This window comes from Camelus dromedarius, chromosome 7, assembly GCF_036321535.1.
Source record: "Camelus dromedarius isolate mCamDro1 chromosome 7, mCamDro1.pat, whole genome shotgun sequence".
Classification (NCBI taxonomy): Eukaryota; Metazoa; Chordata; class Mammalia; order Artiodactyla; family Camelidae; genus Camelus; species Camelus dromedarius.
This window is the reverse complement of record NC_087442.1, coordinates 21655862-21675554: the sequence shown is the minus strand read 5'-3', so window position 1 is coordinate 21675554 and position 19693 is coordinate 21655862. Positions and strand designations below refer to the sequence as shown.

The 19693-nt window shown below is 42.1% G+C and overlaps 1 protein-coding gene across 1 annotated transcript in view; it reads left to right on the top strand.

Moving 5' to 3' along the window:
- SND1 (staphylococcal nuclease and tudor domain containing 1) overlaps positions 1-19693 on the top strand; it is a 379791-nt gene that overhangs the window by 180260 nt on the left and 179838 nt on the right. The window lies entirely within an intron of this gene.

The following is a 19693-nucleotide window of genomic DNA, read 5'->3' as shown; positions in this document are numbered from 1 at the left end:
AATAAGGAACCAAAATAACCCCTCTCTCCCCAAAGGGATGGGGAGAGCAGGAAATTTCAAAACCCTTACCATGTTGCTGGGCTCATTTGTTGCTTGTACCGGACCGAAGAATCATTTAGTTAAAAAAACAAAAAAACACACAAAACTGTCTTCTAATTCTTAGGAAAAAGTTGGCCACCAGAAAACATCTTTGCTTTGACTTAGGTCATTTCATAAGTGGAAACTCATTTCTAGAGCTTTTACCTGCAGTGGTTGTCTGTTTTGTTTATGTGGTGGAAGTCTAAAGCCCCTGCCACATTCTAGACCTTATCCACACTGATGCTGGGCTTGGTCCAGTGGCTAATGGGTTCTGGGGGAAAAAACACAACTCGTCTCTTCCTGTGGTGCCAGCTGGCTGGGTTATGCATGGTAGGATTTGGAGATGTTGAAGCCGTAACAGGGCCATTAGGGGAATTCTTACTGGGCCCGTTTTCCCTTTCTGACCCATATGAGAGAACTTCTCATGAGCTTCCACCCTAAGAAGCAACCTGTGCCAAGACAATCTTCTTCTGACTTAACATAGAATGACTGGACTTGGTAGAAGAAGATGGTTATTCTTCCAGTTAATAGTGGCTTGATATTTCTCAGAACAGAGTGACAGCCTTCCAGAATCTAGAGTATTATTTTGAATTCCTTCCTCTAAACAATGCATGCAGAAACTATAGAGGACTTGAAAAAAGACTTTCCAGGGCTGCCCCATCCCCATTTTGGTCTCTGCTGGACCTCTCTGGTTTGGCTGGTTCTCCTTACACTGTCAAAGCAGATCATTCCAGATGCCATTATGTAATTTTCTGTCTTGGGTTTGTGTTTGTGTGGGCGGGTGATTTTGTTTTGTTTTTAAGTGGTGTTTAATGTTAGGCTAATAATAAACTGGATACGTAGGCCTGGTTTTGTCATAATGGCCACGCGTTTGCTTATTTGTTCCTTATTCCTCTGAGAGGTGGGGAACTCCCCCCTCCCCAAGTGATGCCTACATTTTGGATGGGGCTCTTGTCATCACAGCTGCCTAGAAAATGCAGCATGGCAACTGGCAGGTCTGTTCTAAAGAGACGAAGAGGAGAGATTCCTCCCTGGTTGCTCCCATAACTGCGTCCTTGTCTTCCTGTGACCTAAACAGAACCACTAAGGATGACTTTGCCATTCTGAACCAGTTCCAAAGTTGGGTCTCTCCCCTACCCACAGTTCCTATGTTCTTGTTCTTTGGGGAATGCCAGGTTCTTCGACATATTTATAATTCTGGGGGCCTTAAGTTGTATTTGGTCATTCTTAGCCCCTTAAATTCTTGAAAAGGAGAATATATTAGTTGTCTGGACAGTTTTTCATAAAACTACATGGTAGAACCACTTGGGGCTCTTAAAAAAGCAATGGTGCCCTATATTTAAAATCTAGGTGCTCATATTTGTTGTTTTAAAGAGTTTAAAAATACTGATCTTTACCCCTAGAGATTCTGGCTTTACTGGCGTAGTTATTTTGAATGGTGATGCTAACGTGCTGCCAATATTAATAAGCACCATGAAAGGAAGTCTGGAGGAAGCAGGAGGTTCCAAAACCCATATTCCCATCTACTTTCAGATAAGTACGGCTATAGGTAATAGGAAGAATAAAAGTAACCTCACAGATGTGTATTTTCTCAGTTCCCTTTCTGTCCCTAAGCTCAGCCGTGTCCTTCCACTAACTTCTCTCATACCAACTCTGCTTCTTAAGAGTGCAGATTGGCAGAGTAACGTGAGGTCGAAGGGGATGATGGTTATTTCTAGCTCTGCCTCCAGCTTGTAGAGTGTCCTTGGCACGTCATTCACCCTCGTTTCCTAAGGCCCTAATCTGGCCTTTTTTGAAGGAGAAAGTGGCATAAACAGTATTGCTAATATTATGCCTCCTTAATGGATGTCTTCTTGGTAATGTAAAATTCTATTAAACCTGTCCTCAGGTTCCTAAAAGGGAGTGTTAAAATCTTGGCTTTAAGGCTTGGTGTGGGTTTTTCCTTTTGCGTAGCCTTCCTTCCTCAGGCTCTTCATCATAAACACTAGGTTCACTTGGAAGTCTGTGGATTTGCAAAATCAGACTTGACCAGAGCAGTTAACTAACCAGAACTGTATCTTTGGGGAAACAAAAAAAATTCAAGGATAATGTATCCATTTGTTAGACTTAATAAATGCCAGTTGTGGGGTTTATTAAAGACTCAAGCCCACATTTAAATATCTTAAGAGGCCCTAGAGTTTTCTGTGCTCTATTTTGTGGGGTAGACTGATGGATCTGCAATTAACAGTGTGTATTTTGATGACCGAGGCATAATTATTTGGAAGCCTTTAATCCAAACTAATATCCTCAAGTGATTTGCTTTTCTGTTGATGCCCTTCTAGATATAACCCCATTTATGACCCTGGCTGTTTTCCTTCCTGCCTTTCAATTTATGAACAGGGCTTATATTCAGCTAGTATTCATGGGGATAACAAAGTAGCCAGTACTGTAATGTTAAATATTTTGACTGTCAGCCTGATTATGAGAGAGAAGTATTTGAATTATATCACCTGGTCTTAGAGATGGTTTTCAGGGAGAGATACCAGTCTTGTTCTTCCAGCGGGTTGGAAGAGTCAACAACAATTATTCCTATTTTGGTTTGGAAAGTTGAAATTGTTATCCATACCTTGTCCTGCATTGATGAACTCTGTGGGTTGAGAGGCTGTAGTTGGAAATCGTTGCCTGTAAAGGGATCCTCTTAGCCCGAGCTTGAATAGAACTTGGGGGCACGTATTTTTCTTACCAGTGCACTGTCCTAAGGTAGATCCATAAAAGTAAGTAAGAGTCTCTGGAGGGTGTGTTTTTTCCCATGTGGAAAATCAGGAAAGTTGTAGTGTGGAGGGAGGTCATACCTCGCCCACTTTGCCTCTTGCGTGTTTTCCACCCCACTTTATCTTCAGAGCACTAGTTGAGGGCTTTGTTTCTCACGTTGACAGATTGTGCTCAGCAATAAGGCAGTGTTCGTTGTGGATTAGAAGAGAGTTGACGAGGGTCAGCCCCCATTTCCCCCTGCCCTATGCAGCCCTCTCCACAGCTTACCCTCTATGTTCATAGCTGAGTCGTCTTTTTTCTGGAAAGTGTACTTTTTAAAATTTAAGCATGAGCTGAAGAGTGAGTTCACTTCCTAGTCCGGCAGGGACAGCGGGACTGTAAACAGACTGTGATTGTGATAAAACTAGAGTAAATTTCTCTCCGGGGCACAAAGTATTAATAGCACCGCCTCCTGCAAACCCCATCCCTACCCCCGACCACCAGGAAAACCGAGAAGGGAAAAGAGGTGAAATCTGGCCAGAGTGTCAGGACTCCCTTCTTCCTCTTACTATGTCTTTAGGAAAGTATTCACCCCTGAATTCTGATTCCTGTGATTTTCCGTTCGTGACATAACTTATTTGTCACCACCCGCCTTCCCCTGTAATAACGAAATTGCTGTGATAGCCATCCAACCAGTTTTTTTTTTAGTCCAGTAATTCATTTCTAAATTGGAACTTGTTTCTTTCTAATCAGCCTTGTAATGTATCACGGACATCACTCTCGGCATTGGCCACAAAAGTGATTTAATGCTGGGTTTCTGATGACTCCTTCATTAATCCTGGTATTCTGGGATTTCACACCCACTGGCCTCTGACCATTGGAAATGATGAGAACTTTGATTTCATGCATATTGGATAACACTGGACTGCTGTGGGAGCCATGAATCTTGGCTCTGCGGTCGCGAGGTGATGGAGTGCTGTGGCTGGGGGGGGTAGGCGGCTTTCCTAGGCCACATGCTGCTGCTGAAGAGGTGAGCATGGCGTCTTTATCAGCCCAGGGCGACCTGTCCCCCAGGAGTGCTGGATTTGAAGCGGAATCCTGCGCTGATGGCTTCATCAGCTGGACACATCTCAGGACTTGCGAAGTGAGGCTCACTTTGTGGCTATTTCCCCAAAGATGCTTTCCTTGAAAACATGGACTTTGACATCTGTCCTTTTGAACTCCGCTCCCCCCCCCCCCCATTTCCTCTGCCTTTCTTTTTTCCTTCTGTCACTCCACAGGATCAGCACGGACTTAACCTTTGCTTCGTCTTACCCTGTTGCAATTTTCAACCTGGTCTTGTTTTCTGAAGACACTGCCCTGCACAAGTAGTTTTGCTGGTCTCCTAGAGACAGTTTTTCTTTCTTTCCATATGCATCTGGAATAACAGCTGCATTCCCATTCCTGAAGAAAATGAGTTAGCACAGTTTCTCAGGGCCAAGCACCTGGACTCTCAGGCAAGACTGGGGGTAAATTCCAGGCCGGATTCATTACCAGCAGGGTGGGAGGACCAATTTTTTTAGGGTGGGGGTAGGCCCACATGAGTGAGGATGTGACCAAACTGGGGTTGTAAGAGCACCACGTGTATCTGTTAACTGTAAGGGATTAGATAATCTGTCATTATGCTAATTCTCAGTAACAGATGGTGGAGTGTTCTGCATCTCAACAGCAGTTTTCACCATGGGGGAAATGAGCTTGCACCCAGCTCAGCAGTCAGGCAGGAATTCCATTGAGAGAGAAACACTACTGGTGATTGCATTGGTGTGTCCCTCGGAGGACATCTGCACATATGCTGGTTTCTTGAATTTCTCTAAAGCTTACATATTCGTGGCCAGGGTCCTTTCTGCGTTACCAGACACCTCTACTGCTTTCTATAATAATAGAGAATTTGAGGTGGCTTTCTCTCCATTTGGTTAGTTTAGGAAGATGAGTTTTGGAAGTAGGTTAGGTAAATGTGTCTCAAAGCATTACCATATCGTGTTTTTCTTGAGAGAAAAGATGCTGTACAGCAGCAGCATTGTTGACGGTCAGTCTTTAGAACTGAACTTGAGAGATGAAATGAGAAATAGGAACTGGATGTACTCTAAGTGCCATACCTTGCCTTGATATAATACTTTAAAAAAAGAAAAGATTTAAGTCCTTTGGCTTCATATTCTCTAAAGGTCTTCTTGATCCTGCTTTTTCTGTTGTCTGTAAATGATTTCCCTCCGCTGTGCTGTTAATGCTTAGCTTCGTCTATCCTCTGAATGCTGATGATTATGAACTTTTAATTTCTCACTGCTTATTCCTACCCCGAGCTTACTGCATACTTGCCTTTCATTCCCATTTGTATGTCCTACTCTCATCTGAAAGCCAACATATTTAACACTGATGCTGATTTTTTTTTAAACTGGCTTTCAAACTCAGATGTGCCCCAGAATCACTTGTGTTGCTTACTTATCAGAATCGATCCTCACTTATACGGGATATTGTTCCAGATGTTCCTTACAGGCATGGCCATTCAGGTTTAATGGGTCCGTATGTTGGTTTTTGCAGCATCGTTCAAGAAGTAGTATTAAGCATCTTGGACTGGGAAGCCTGAAAGTCACTGACAAGCCAGGGAGGAGCCATCCATAGCTTTAGTTCGCACCAGGAGCTGAAATACTGAAGGATGCTTGATCCTGCCTTGACCACCCTTGGGGCCTTGGGAGAAAGCAGTTTAGTGATGAGGTGGTGATGCAGTGGTTTGTTGAAGAATTCTTTCCTATTACTCTTGCCCTCACTCTGCTCCATGCAATCAACAACTCAGATCTATATTAACACAATAGCCTTCTAAATGTGCCTTTTTCTAACAGCAGGTTTTCTGTTCTCCATTTCTTCCTGCATAATGCTGCTGGATCAATTTTCCACAAATGCTGTTTTCATGCTGTTATTTCACTACAAACAGCTATTTTAGATTTTCACAACCATCTTCAGTCAAGCCCCCGACTCTGTTCTGTCTCCCCTCACTGTCAGCAGACAATCGCATCTCCCACTTTAAAGAGAAAATATGGGCTTATCGAGAAAAATGCCTTTAATTTCTCATTCTCTCAGCCCCAGACTTCTCTTCCTCCTGCTTGCTTTCGTATCTCCTCCTTTCCCATCTCTGTGACGATTTCACCTTCTTTCTTTCAAACTAATTTTCTACCTACGTGCTCTGAGTTCTGTTTCTTTTGGTCTCCTGAGGAGTTTGTGCTGTCAGTTAGCCAGCCCTCTTTTAAAACAATCCTTAAAAGTTTTCCTTCAGTCCTCTCTTACCTTACCTACTTTGCTGATTCTTGCCTTCTTTTTATAGCCAAGTTAATTAAGAGTTAAAAGCAGTTTTTATTCTCTGTCCACATGCTATTCATTCCTTTGCCACCTGGCTTTGGCCATACCACATCCATGAAACTGAGCTCACCTAGAAGACCAAAGCTTCCCTCAAGAATACTTCATAGTCCTTACTTTAATTTGGTCTCACTGCAGTATTTAAAACATCACCATCTTTTTTGAAAATTTTTTCTCCTTATTTTCAGTACACCAGACTTGACTGGATTTCCTTCTACAACTCTGATTACTTGTCCTCAGTCTGCTTGGAGTGCTCTGTAAATATTTGTGCTTCCTGAGCTTCTGTCCTTGGGCTTCCTTAAGCTTACCTCCGCTCAGTCTCCCTGGGTGATCTCATTCGTCCCCAGGCTTCAGTTGTCAGGTAGCTGCTGCTGTTCTAACCAGAAGTCTGTCTCTCTACCCCTAGTTCCTCCTTCCAGCCTCTCCACCAATATATTTAGCTACTGAATGGATGGACATCCCCAGTGCTAAAACTGAGCTCATGGCCTCCCCTTGAGAAGCTGTTCCTTTACTCAAATGATCACATCCTGATTAACATCACCTTTTACTTAGTATTACTTATCTATTCCACAGATCAAGGTGTCATCTTTGTCACCTCTCTTGCTCTCCGTGCCTGATTATCTGTGGGTATATCTCAGATTCATTTCAGCCTTCCTCTCCTCACTGCCTGGTTTATGCTTCGGTCCTCCTACTGGCCTTCCTATTTCTAGTCTTACTCTTTTCCAATCCATTTTTCACACTGCTGTTGCTATTTACTTTCTGAAACAAATCTGATTGTTTGTTCCCCTTAAAGTCTTCATTAATAGACCTACCGCCTTTAGGATTAAAACAAACCCATGATCTGGCTTTTGCTTACCTCCCCATGTTTATATTTAACATTCTCTGGTTCTCATCTGTTTCTTAAAAAAAAGAAAAAAACTTAACCACACCATTATTGAAGTCTTGTTGCCCTGTGCTTGGAACATAGATTTCTCCCAGCCAGCTCCCACTCACCCTTCAGCTCTTGACTTTTTAACTTTATCTTTTGGGGCCCAGCCAAACTGAGATCCCAGTTGGGCATCTATTTGTGTCTTTGCTCAGTACCCTGTGCTTACTTAATTACAAGGTTTTCAGCACTTAGAATTCTAGGTCACAAATACTTCTTTTAATTCCCAGTACAGAATCCAGGAGAGGGGTGGGAGGTGGGGTGCACCAGATCATATAGTTTCTATTGGGTCATTGCAAGTATTTCGCTTTTACTTTCAACGAGATAGGTGATACTGCAGAGTTTTGAGCAGAGGAGTGGTGACAAGGTCTGTAGACTTGAATCTTCAAAGGATTATTCTAACCAAGAATTACTATTCTGGTTGACAATGAAATTTAGAATCTCTGGTGCCTTCCTTCTCTCTTATATTGACTTTTCTTAAAAACTTTTTAAAACTTGATTTTGGAGTAATTATAGATTCAAACAAGTTCCAGGAGTAGTACAGAGAGGTCCATCCCGTATACCCTTTGCCCAGTTCCCCCAGTGGTTATATCTTACATAATTATAGTACAATACCAGAAGCAGGATTTGGCATTGGCACGGTGTGTGTATAGGTCTATGCCATTTTATCGCAGGTGTAGATTCCTGTTACCACCACTACAATCAAGACTGACAACTGTTCAGTCATCACAGACCTCCTCTGTGCTACCCTCCCTAAGCCTTGTCCCTCCCGTCATCCGTGACAACCACTTATCTGTCATCCATCTCTCTAATTTTGAGGTCCACTGAGTTGTTGCATGTATCAATAGCTTTTCAAGTCTGTATATGGAAACTGGAGGCAGGCTGACTTGGTGGAAGAATGTCTGTTTTATAACTTGAGACCTGAGTTCTAGTTCCATTTGGTCACTGAATGATATTTCATGTTTCTGAGTCTCAGATTAGCTCCCTGTCAGATGAGAGAATTGGAGTAAAACACCAAGATCTTTCCAGCTCTAAACTCTGTGATTATAATGAATGAAGTCTTTGGGATTTTTTTCCACCTCTCTTATTAATACTTACTGTGTAATAACCTTTAGTCCTTTGTGTATTGTCAAGCTCAGAAGGACTCCTGAAACATCTCATAGTTGTTTTGTTGACATAATGCTGCTACTTATACTTCTCAAGTATAAACTTGATAGGCCAAAGTAGTACTTGGCAGACTATGTAAATGTGAAGGTGATTCTTTGATTTTTTTCCCCTGTTTTCAGTGATAAGATGCAGAAGTAAACTTCCAGCTCTATATAATCTAGTGAGCCTCAGAGTTAGAAGAAATATGATAAATGGTTGTTAAATGTTGATTCTACTTTTGAATCAGTTCTTTTGAATCCAGTACTTTGAACACATTTCTACTAATGAGGTCAGTCGGCTTCTTGCTGTTGATAAAAGTTCTTAGCCAACGTAGAAGCAACTAGACAGTGAAGAATTTGCCGGACTTTCATTTCTGTGGTAGAAAATGGGTATTTCTTATATGCTCATCACTCCCTCCTCTTTTTCATATTCCAGAGCATTTGGGTAATACAGTATATCTTAAAGCTGTGGGCATTAGAGTTGTTGCATTCTTGTAAGTTTGCCAAGCAGCCTGGACTTTACCACCATGGTGTGTGTGCAGAGAGACGAGGGCACGTACAGCCCCTAGTGGACGGATTGGAAGAAATTGTGCCCGTGGCCACAGTGCTCCACAAACCACAACTAGAAGTATGTCTAAACGCTGAGGTGTGTTTAATACTAGATTATGATGCATAATCTAGTTGGCCTCATACAGTGTAAAGATACATAAGACTATTGATCAGTAAATCCTAGCTCATTTTAAAAATTACATTAGAATGTTTCTGCACTGAAACGTACTTTGTATAGTATTTAGATTTACCGTCTCATTTTATAGATATGGAAACTGATGCAGGGTTAGTACTCCTAAGAGTTTAAATGGCCAGAGAGCGAGGGTGAGAACCCAGATCCTCTGCCCTGAATCACGGCTCTGTGCCACGAGTTCTTTATGAAACAAGCTCATAATTGCTCTCTATGGCCACAAAGGGCTGGAGGAAGTGGGAAACATTAAGTGGCTTTCACTATTGAAGAATAAACATGAATGCTGTGTGTAACTTGTCTTCTTTGTCGGATGAAGAGAATTGGATAAACATTTATTCTTAACATTTCTCTTTTACCACATTCATCTGTTTTTACTGTGCTGTTCTGTCTCTTCCCTCATTTTTTGAACTTAGATGAAGATTTTTTTCCCTTGTTGAAGTGTTGATATGAGATGCGATAATTAGACCTTCCTTTTTAAAATGAACTCTACCACACCATGAATGTCTCTTTTAGAGAGTTGGTTTCTTCTTCATACATTTTGGAAAGCAAACAAAAGAAACTAAAGTTGAACGTGTTATTGTTTCCTAATGTTAGGAAATTGTTTTAAGCAGTTTAGGGCCTCTGATTTGTTTTTTCCATTAAGAAAATGAATTATTTCATTTTTGTTTAGAAACTAAGAGAGTATCTTTTAGTAACAGTAGTCATACATCACATTCACCTCATTCATTCATTCTTATAATCACCTATAATCCCGCTACCTGAATACAGTAGTAGTTTGTAAAAACATAAATATGTATCTTCTTGACTTTTAGGTGTTCACCTTCCATATATTCCACATTTTAGTATGTTCATAGATATTCCTAAATTGGCTTTTATTCTTCACTTGGAAAGGGGGAAGGCAGTTGTTGCTTAAATTCATCATTTAACACGACTATTTGGCTTTCAAACAAATGTAAAGACTATATTATGCCTGAAAGTGTGGAATGACTGCAGTCTCGTGTAGCAGGAGCTCTTGTAGATCAGTGACTTGATTCAGGAGTCAGCACGGTGGTAGTGCAAGAGCCCCCTGAGTGGCTATGCAAACCATCAGTCCATACACTCCACTGTTACTAAGGGAGAGAATTTTAAGGAGGTTTTTGCCTCACGCCGCTGTTTTGTAAAATCTTACTCTCAAAGGAAGAGGAGCAGAGAAAATAAGGGATGAAGAAAACATACTATGCCTACAATCAACATTTAAGCCTTGTTTTGGAATACAGAGAAGGAAAAAAAAGTCTTCAGAATCCCCAGAAGGCAAGCAAATTATTATAATTAAATGTTTAATATATATTTTAGTAGGATTGTTAGTGATCAAATTAATAATATGATGTGGATGGATATTCTTGATGTGCTGATAAATTTTTAATATATTAAGATGTCTTTGATAGTTCATGTGCACAATATATTTATTACTATTTTATAGAATTTTAAAAGGACAGCAGCGTAATAAAGGGAAATAGACTGAGAATCAGAAGGCTCTTTGATACACATTGCGACGGTGGCGCTCTTTGTGGTTTTTTTTTTTTTTTTTTCTTTTCTTTTTTAGACGACTCATTTAACAATTTTCAGGGTTTCTCTCTCGGTCTGTCTTCATCTGTCTATGGAGGGTTTTGGATTAGTTTATCTCTGTGGACTCTTTTTGCTTCAAATTCTATGACTCAGTTATTTTGTTTTCATGGAACCGCCCACAGAACCCTCTGGGAACTCAGAATGAAACCAGCTAGCCAATAAATGTTTATTGAGTGCCTACTAAGTGTTTGGCTCTTTTTTGGACCAATAGGGAATATGATTCACAAAGGAAGATGATAACACGCAGCAGTAAAAGCTAAGCACCAAATGAATGGCGCAGCCAAAGGAGCTGAGATGGGGAGACTGTGAGGCTTAGCCAGTTGGGCTGAAACAGGAAGTTGAAAGGCATTTGATAGAATAGGGTTAGAGAGGTAGACGGGGGGGCCCCATTGTCGAATGCTACTTTAATAGTCTGTCACCTGTACTTTGTGGCACTGTTGTCAAAAGAAAACTGGATTTTAAATTTTGAAAAGTCTGGCTTCTAATTGTGACTCTGCTACTTACTAGCAGGATTACTGGTAACAAGCCTGAAACTGGAGAAGAAATATATACTTTGAAGAAATACATACTTATAACCTCTGTAGTGCTACAGAAGGATTAGGTTAATACGTGTTTAGAAGCCTGTCCTATGGTAGACACCCAGTAGATGTTCATTAAATCTGAAAATATTATTGGAAAATTTCAGACTAGTTTTCTGTGATTATGGTGGGCTTGAGAATGAAATTCAGGAGGATTAAACTGACAGTGCTCGAGATTGGTCAGCTTTGCAAGGAGCCAAGGTAGAGGGAGGCTGTGGTCCAGGGGAGAAGCAGTGGGAGCCACAGCTGGGTTAGAGAGACAATAGAATCGAAGATGGTCATGGGAGAAACAATGGAGATTTGAGTTCAAAGTCTGGACAACTGATTTTATATGGGAGTGAGAGAGACGTCAGGTCTAGGTGACTGGGAATATGAAGGCCCCACAATTAGAGATGTTAGGAGAATGAGCTGATTTGGTAGGTTTCAGAAGGTCTTAATCTAGGGAAGTGAGTTTTATTTTTGAAATGCTGAGTTTTACATGGTGATGAGTCATGCAAATTCACATGTCCTGCAAATAGCTTGAAATGTAAATGCGTGGCATATTTAGCAACGAGAGGGGACCGGTTTGGATTGGAAGTGCATGTTTATTAGACAGCTTACGTTCTTCAAGCTAGATCCAGTGTTTGATTGACTGTCTGAATTGTTCTGGGAAAGAAACATGATGGTCCAATAGAGAGAGTATCAGTTTGGTCTGTACCCCTCATTCTGTCCTGTAGTAGAAGGGAGAGCCAGGTTAGCCCCTGCAGTTTCTGTCTATGAAACAGACATTGTTTTCTTCTTATTTTGAGGACCAGAGATGTGGGAAAATAATTAGATATTTAAAGGTGGCATTGTTTTATTGCTACTTATTACATATAGTTTGCACCTCATACTTCAGCCAAGGCTTATCGTGGCCTAGCCTCCTCAAATATGTTGCTGACCTGGAGGTGCAGCAATCCTCAGAGAGGAGCTGGCATAATAGAGTATAATACCAGTTTTCCTGTCTTATAAAGCCATTGCTGCAATATTGCTGAATAAATGAAACTATCACCTAAGAGGTGACAATAAGATTACAATCCTTCAGAAATCCTGGGGGCAGAATAAAATTGTCTATTTAGTAAGCATGACTCTCTGGTGTTTTGTTTCTTCCCCTTCCCTTTGAAAATTGTTTTGACCCATATTTTCAACCCTATTCTCTCCACCAGCCCGAGTGAGGAAGTGAATTAGGTGTTTAATTCTACGGCTTCCAAGTATATTTCTGTCTTATTTTCCTGTCTGTTAGTTGTTTTTTCAGGTGAGCAAGGGCCACTGTGCCCTCGTGTAGGGCCTGGGTGGAAATAGGGTGATGAATGGGGATGATGTGGCTCAGACACATCTCGGGGTAGAGAATTAGCTCTTCTTGGCAGATTGAAGATGGAGTGACATCTCTTCATCACCCACTTTTTACACCCTGATCCCTAGATATCTTTGCTTTTATTTCTTTCTTCCCAAACTGAAGAGTGCTGTTGGTGCTCAGTGGATCATGGCCTTGAAGCTGGTGAGGCTTTTGTCCATGCTCAGGAGTAAGTCTGTTAGGAATACAGAAGTTTAGATGGATGGTGTGTTGGGGATTCAAGGATTTATCTGTCTACAAAGCAGTAATTTTTACATGGAATGATTTTTTTTTTCCTTTTCCCTTTCTCCTCTTTCTCCCCTCTCTCCCTCCTTTCTTTCATTCTTTCTTTCCTTTCTTCATTTCTGCCAGACTGGTTTATGGATTTTCTTTGGTTTCATTCCAATCATACATTCTTTTGGGGTCTTCAAATTGGACTAAATCCATATCAGTCTTCATTGTTTTCTTTCCACATCTCCCTCCCCATGAGGAAGAATGATTAGGATTCATGGAAAAACAAAGACACAGTCCTTGTTCCTAAGTTACTGATTTTCACAATCTCAACTCCAATGGGACGTGCTCTCATTGGTAGACCAGTTATGTTTAGAACCTGCATATATAATGAATGCTCATTAAATATGAACTAAAACTTAACTGTAGTGTTTTATTCGGAAGAGTGCTTTTCTTTTGCTTGATTAATCAGCTTCTAAGGCTATTCAGGTCAGTCCATTCTGTACTTGCATGTTCTTGAGTCTGGCTTTCTGGGGTCATGCTTCTTCATGAGTCATGCTAGGTTTTGTGTTCCGTATGACCACAGCTGCTGGTGGGGCGGTGGGTTGACAAAAAGCAGTCACCTTCGGCTCTGAGTCTAGAGTGAGTATGTCCTGCCCTAAGACTCCAGGTGCCCAGTGCAGCTCTTGGTAATTGCTATTTTTTCCTCTCTCATTCCATTGTAGTTTCTCAAGCCTGACTAAGGACATGGAGGCATTGGAATCTTTCTCTTTGTTTTTGATCTGTGTTATGAGTTCTGGGAAAGTCTCTAGCCCCTGCCCAGATCCTCTGGTGACAGGACTTGTTAAAAAGATAAAATAAAAATCTATCTTAGTTATTTTTAGAATTACATTAGTTTAATGGGTGAGAGAAAATGTAGGGAAGACAGTGGAAGAGAGATTTGGGAAATCTATAAAGGATGCTGTGCCACCTCAGATGGTTCTAATTATTGGTGTTTCTAAAACAGAATCTCCTGTCTGCATATGCTGCTTGGTTATGTGGGAAGCGCCTCCTGGATGCATTTTGAGAAAAAATTGGGAAACTCATTGTTCCAGATTCACAGGGATTCAATCCGAGATTGGAGGATAAAAGACACTGGGTGGGTGTGACCCCTTGGAGATGTCGTTATGCTGGCTTATAGAGGCTACCCCTGGCTCTGTAGACTGTTTCCTAGTTTGAGGCCTGGTTGAAAACCAGTCACTCAGTAAAGATGTTTGTTCATTGCCCATGGTCTGTAGATCCCTCTCCTTTAGAATTTCACTCGCACCCTTTATAGTCTTGTTTTGTCAGCCTGTAAAAGTCAAGTCTATCTCCAGCCTGAAATTGGCAGGTACTTGCCTGACATGGTTATTAGAGGTCTTAGTGGGAGTTTGCAGAGAAGATTGGAAGGGAACCTGGCTTCGGGACCTGTTAGATGTTAATCATTTTCTTCATTTCTTCACTCTCTCTCAGACCAAGAGCCCATATTATCCAGATATGTGAGTGAAGGTGGACCTCACATTCTGAGAATATTTTTCCGGTCCTCTTTGCTTTCAGCCTCATTGAATCTTGTGGTGACCTCTCCCTCCTTCCTTGTCTCTAACCTGTTGGCAGAGAAGGATGTCAGCCCCTTGTCAGTTCCCTGTGGTTCAGCCCCACGGTAGAACATTCCTGTACAGCCAAGGAGAGGTGAGATGAGCATTTGGTATGCTAGAAATCGGTGTTGGAACCCTGGCATCTGGGGCTCTCCATCTCAGCCCTTGTGAGAAAGCCTGTCCTTGTGGCCAAGGTACAGCCAGCATGGAGGGGAAGTGGAGGCAGTCTTCCAGCACATGGTGCTGGAGTCATTGCGGGTCCTGGGTGGCAGAGGCCCAGGCTACACACCTGATGTCTTGTTGGGTCACATTCTCTGACAGTAAACAGCCATGGGGTGCATTTTATGCTCAGTTTATGAAATTTGACCCACAGGGCCTTGAAGTTCTGGTAACGAAATTATGTGTGCACACATGTAAGAGACGGGCCTCTGCTATAGCCGATGTGACTGTTATAAAGGAATTGAGGTATTAGTCATCTTCTGTTTCTTTTAGCTTGACTAAAATATAGTGTAAAGGCGTTTGTTTGTTTTTCCATAAGGGCATTTCTTTATGGACATACTTTATTCTGAATGTGTGTTTCCATGTTTGTTTGCCTTAAGGAAGTATTCTGCTTTGTAATCTCCATGGACACTTCAGTGACTGGTAAAATGTTGATGGTTTTTAAGTGGAAAATGTTAAGCTCAAATAGCTAGATAGAGATCTATGAGCCAGAGCCATTGAGAGTTATGTTATCCTTACTCAGATGGAGGATGGGCAGTGTGTGTGTCGTGTGCGTGTGAGAGAGGTGCTGTTATGCTTTATGTCCACTCTTGAAACATACTTATCCGTTTACCCCAGGTTTTATTTTAACAAGTAGTGTATACCCTTTAAATTAGCTCTGCAGTAGGACCAAATCATGGAAGTCAATGAATATGTAAGTGAGACACTGTATGTGTGCTTAGAGAAGATATTCATATAAGTAAAAGTAGTAAGTATAATGGAGGCCAAGCTTCGCACTGTTACAGATACGGAAAGGAAGAAAACTACACTGAACCCTGGATTGTTGGAAGAGGGTTGTAGGAACCTTTGTGAACTCATTGATTCGGATTCTCCTAAAAGCCTATGCCAAGACAGGATTAAACAGACAAGAGGCTGATTGGGGAAAACTCTGAGGGAAGATGGTTAGGGAGCTGGCGGAGGCTGTGAGTACCTAACCTCTGTGGAGAAGGGAGGGATGGAAGGTTGAAAAGCCTAAGCTGTGGTCAGTTTTAGGAGTTTCAGCAAATCTAAGGGATCCTGAAGCCAACACTGCCCATCAGAGCAGCCCCAGGTCTCTCTGCACTAGGTCTGCCTTGGTATCTCCACTGCACGCAGTCATTGGCTAGAAGCCGCTGGTGGGAGGCATAGCCTTGGCTGAAACAGTGATGGGTTTCAGAGCACAGCAGCTGGGGCTGTTAGCCAGTTATGCTTCCTGTAGTCAGAGGTCCGAGAGGCACGTTTTCATGACTGCCACACATGGTTTTCAGTAGTTATAGGTACAGAAATCAACATTTAGAGAAAAAAATGTAAGTATGGACTGCTTAGGTAAATGGTGAATTTCATAGCTGCAGGAAACAGTGCAAGACGAGCCTGGAACATGTGCCAGAAAGCAAGGAGCTCAAAGAATGACGGGGGACATGTCCATAGGACACTGGAGCCAGCCTGACCTGGCTCCCACTGGCCAGATGGCGAAAACCTTCAACATTGGAATGAATACTGGTGGCAGCGGATTATGTGGCCCTTTCAATAAAATATTTCATGACAGTATACTGATACACATAATGAATAACTTGGGAGTTTGGTGAAAATTACTTAGTGTAGAGTGTCTCTTAATATCTGTTATAAAGAGGAAAAGCATAACTTTACAGTGAAGAAGCCTCCTAGACACTCCTAATCAGGTGATCAAAGTGAACATTATCAGTAAATTGTGCGTCATCTCATAGGAGGCCCCAGGAAGAGTACAGCACTGCTTTTGTGATATTCCTGCCAAAGATTTATAACTCGGATGTGATCACAAAGAGACATCAGACAGGCCGAAATTACTGGCCTGTACTCTTCAACAGTGCTGAGGCCGTGGTGGACTAAGAAAGACTGACGAAACTGTTCCAGCTGAGGAGACAGGACAACTCAGTGCAGCACCTGATTCTGAACTAGTTCTGTGTTCCCCTGAGTTCTCTACTGGAACAGTTGGTAAAATCTGCACAAGGTTATGGACTAGATGGCAGCGATGCATCCATATTGATATCCTGATTCAAGCCACAGTTTTCTGATTATGTAGGGAAATATTCCGGTTTGTAGGAAACATACGAAAGCTGAAAGGTTTCAGGATAATGGTACAACAGGTCAGTTTTTTGTTCTCAGGTGGATTGAAGGACAGCATGTTCTTTGTTTACTGTATGTGCTACTTTTCTGTAAGTTTGTTTCAAAATTGCACATACTTATAAGTAATCTAGGTAATATAGTCAGTTATCTGATCCTAAGTTAATATATAGAGTATTACTTTCAATCTTGGGTTTGGGGCCAAGGGATGGGGAAGACAGGCAAAAATATAATTTACAGCTTACTGTGACCGAACTCTTCTTTTTAAGAATCCCATGTATGTATGAGCATAAAACACCTTTTCTCCATGCTGGCAGAATACAGTACCCCATGGTTTCAAAGGTATCTTACAATGGGAAAGAGCTTTGTGTAACCTGCTTGCTGTGGAAATGGCTGGGCGGGGAAGATGCCAACTATGTGGCAATCTTTTGAGAGATCCTGTACGTGAGACCTGTGTTGCTTGTGCTTGTAGCAGGAACAGCTGATCGTGCCTAGTGGAAACGGTTCACTCTTCACATAACCTAAAATTCTCCTTGAGTCTGGAGAAGCATCTTGTTCCCAGCACTAGTTCTCTTTGTGTTTCTAGCTGATACCGAGACAGATGATTTCCTGTTAGACTTCCAGAGCTATTAGGTCCCCTTTTGTATGCTGATTGTGAATTATCCATTCGAGCCAGACATGTATAATTGGAGTAGAATTACTGATACACTCAAGAAAGCAGAACTTATAAATTTGTCTAAAGCAGCATAATGTCATGGCATATAATTTAATGTTCTCTTTACTTACTGGGCAACGAATCGATACACCAGTGTCGGGTTCTGAGCCATCTTTGGCCAGGGGGAAGTCTCCTGACCTTTCATTAGTGGCCAAGAGAAATGAACGAGAGAGTCAAGTACATGGATCTAGACTAATTCCATTTTATTTGTCTCTCTTTCATTCTCTTTAAATACAAATCTTAGATAATGGGGAGGAGAAAGACAAAAGCTGGGAAGGCATGGAGAAATCTTTTGTCCTTAATTCTATGCTAGGCAAGCTTGGCTGATAATTGCTGAGGATAAGAAATAATGTTCCAATGCTCTTCCAAAACGATCAGGTGATTTTCTCATACTTGGGTACAGAGCAATAGAGACACAGCCCTTGCCCTCTCAGACCTCATACTGGGAACTGGATGATGAATTAATTGTAGTATGGTACGATATCCCAGGGGAGCACACCCCAAGAAGAAAAGACATGTGAGTCTCGCATGCCTGGCTCACAGTAAGCGCCCAGCAATGACATCTGTTGCTGTTTCCTGCGTTTTTCCCCTCTCCGTACTAGCATCACAACCGTTCCTCCAGAAGTCTGTATTTAGGGGAAGGAAGCTAAGAGAACATGGCTTATACTGCAGCTTTAGAGAGAAAGTGGTGGGCATGTTGTGGAGTTGAGAACCTGGGGCCTTAACTGGTTTTGGAGATGTTACTGGCAGTATCCAGACAGCAAGATCCCTGCGGGAAGGGAAGGGCTGTGCCGTGGGTGCTCGGCTGGCCACGCCGGAACTCAATTCAATACTGTGAATTGATTTGAGCAGCATTAACGAGGGTGGATCATTAAACATTTGTGCCATTTTGCTTAGTGTTCTCTAGCATTTCATACAGAAGCTTATTTGTGTGAATTTTCCCCTGCCTGCTCTGTCATTCCAACTTTCTCCTCCAGACCCCACATATTGACTGTGAAATGTCAACGCGCAGTTATTCAAAATGCAGTAGCAAATATGTCTTTGTTCTTCTGGCATTTCAAATCACTAGCACATCTCAACCTGTCACGAATGGAATTGTCCCCGGTTTCTCTCTGGCCTCCTGGTGGGCGGAGCCTCCCTCCTGCCCTTGTGGGGCTTGGGTGGCACCTTCAGTTAAATTCTCCCCATACATCAGCATTTACAGCTGCTGATTTGGGGCTGTTGGCATTCTCCGGGCTGCCAAACTCAACTCTGTGATAATGACAGCGTTTGCCAGCACGCTCCTGCAGTGACTCAGGAGACAGGGTGGCCAGCAAAGCAGCCTCTTTGTGGGAGTGGATTTTGAGAAGTGCTAATTCCGTGGCAGTTTGGAGATATTAATATCGTGCTGGCAGTAGATAAACAGGCAGCAGAGGGGCACATAATGAGGAGAGAATCAGCCACAGCATCTTTTCCTCCTTTCTCTATTTGCACATATTTTTTTTCCTCTCCTTTTTTATTTTAAAGTAAATCCTTGGGTTTTGATGAAGAGAACCTTTCGGTGGCTTAAACACGCACACAGACTGGTTAGTCCAGCTTGCCGCATCTCCACAGTCTGAGATTCTAAGAACCCTAATGTGTTGAGAGTTAACCACACTCCCCAGCAACACTAAATCATAGCATATGGTCCAGTGGCCTATTGCTTACCATACCTCCTCCCTAAAGGGCAGCTAACCAGATGGTCTGAGTGGGGCCTTTGGTGTAATGATGACAGACACAAAGAAAGACATAGCAGCCGCTCTCCCCCAGTGGTATCCTGCCTCTTGTTTTGCAGTACTTGCTATGGGTAATTTTTGAAAATTTGTTGTTGCAGTTCCATTTTTTCACATCAAAGGTCCCTCTCCAGGTTGGGGATGAATCATGCAGACAGGAGGCTTCATTAGTTGTTGGAGAGTCATTTCCAGTGTTCTCTTTTGAGTAGATGGAAGCCACTTAGAGTGGCACCTCTTTCTTATTCTAGTGAAGAAAGACAATTCGGTGCCTTTGACAGTGGTTTTAAAGCAGGATTCTAATCTGAATATTCCATGGTCCTGAAGGAACTGTTTGGAGTATTGTTCCAAAGCTGGTCATCTCAGACTTTATACTCTTTATTCTATTTGTTCCCCTTGCTCATGCCTTTTTTTTTTTTTTTTTATAAAGAACTTTCATTCCACCACAGCACCTCTTCCCCAACTTCTTCCTAGCCGTACCTCCTCCAAACCCCCTTGGGGTGGGAGAGCCAGC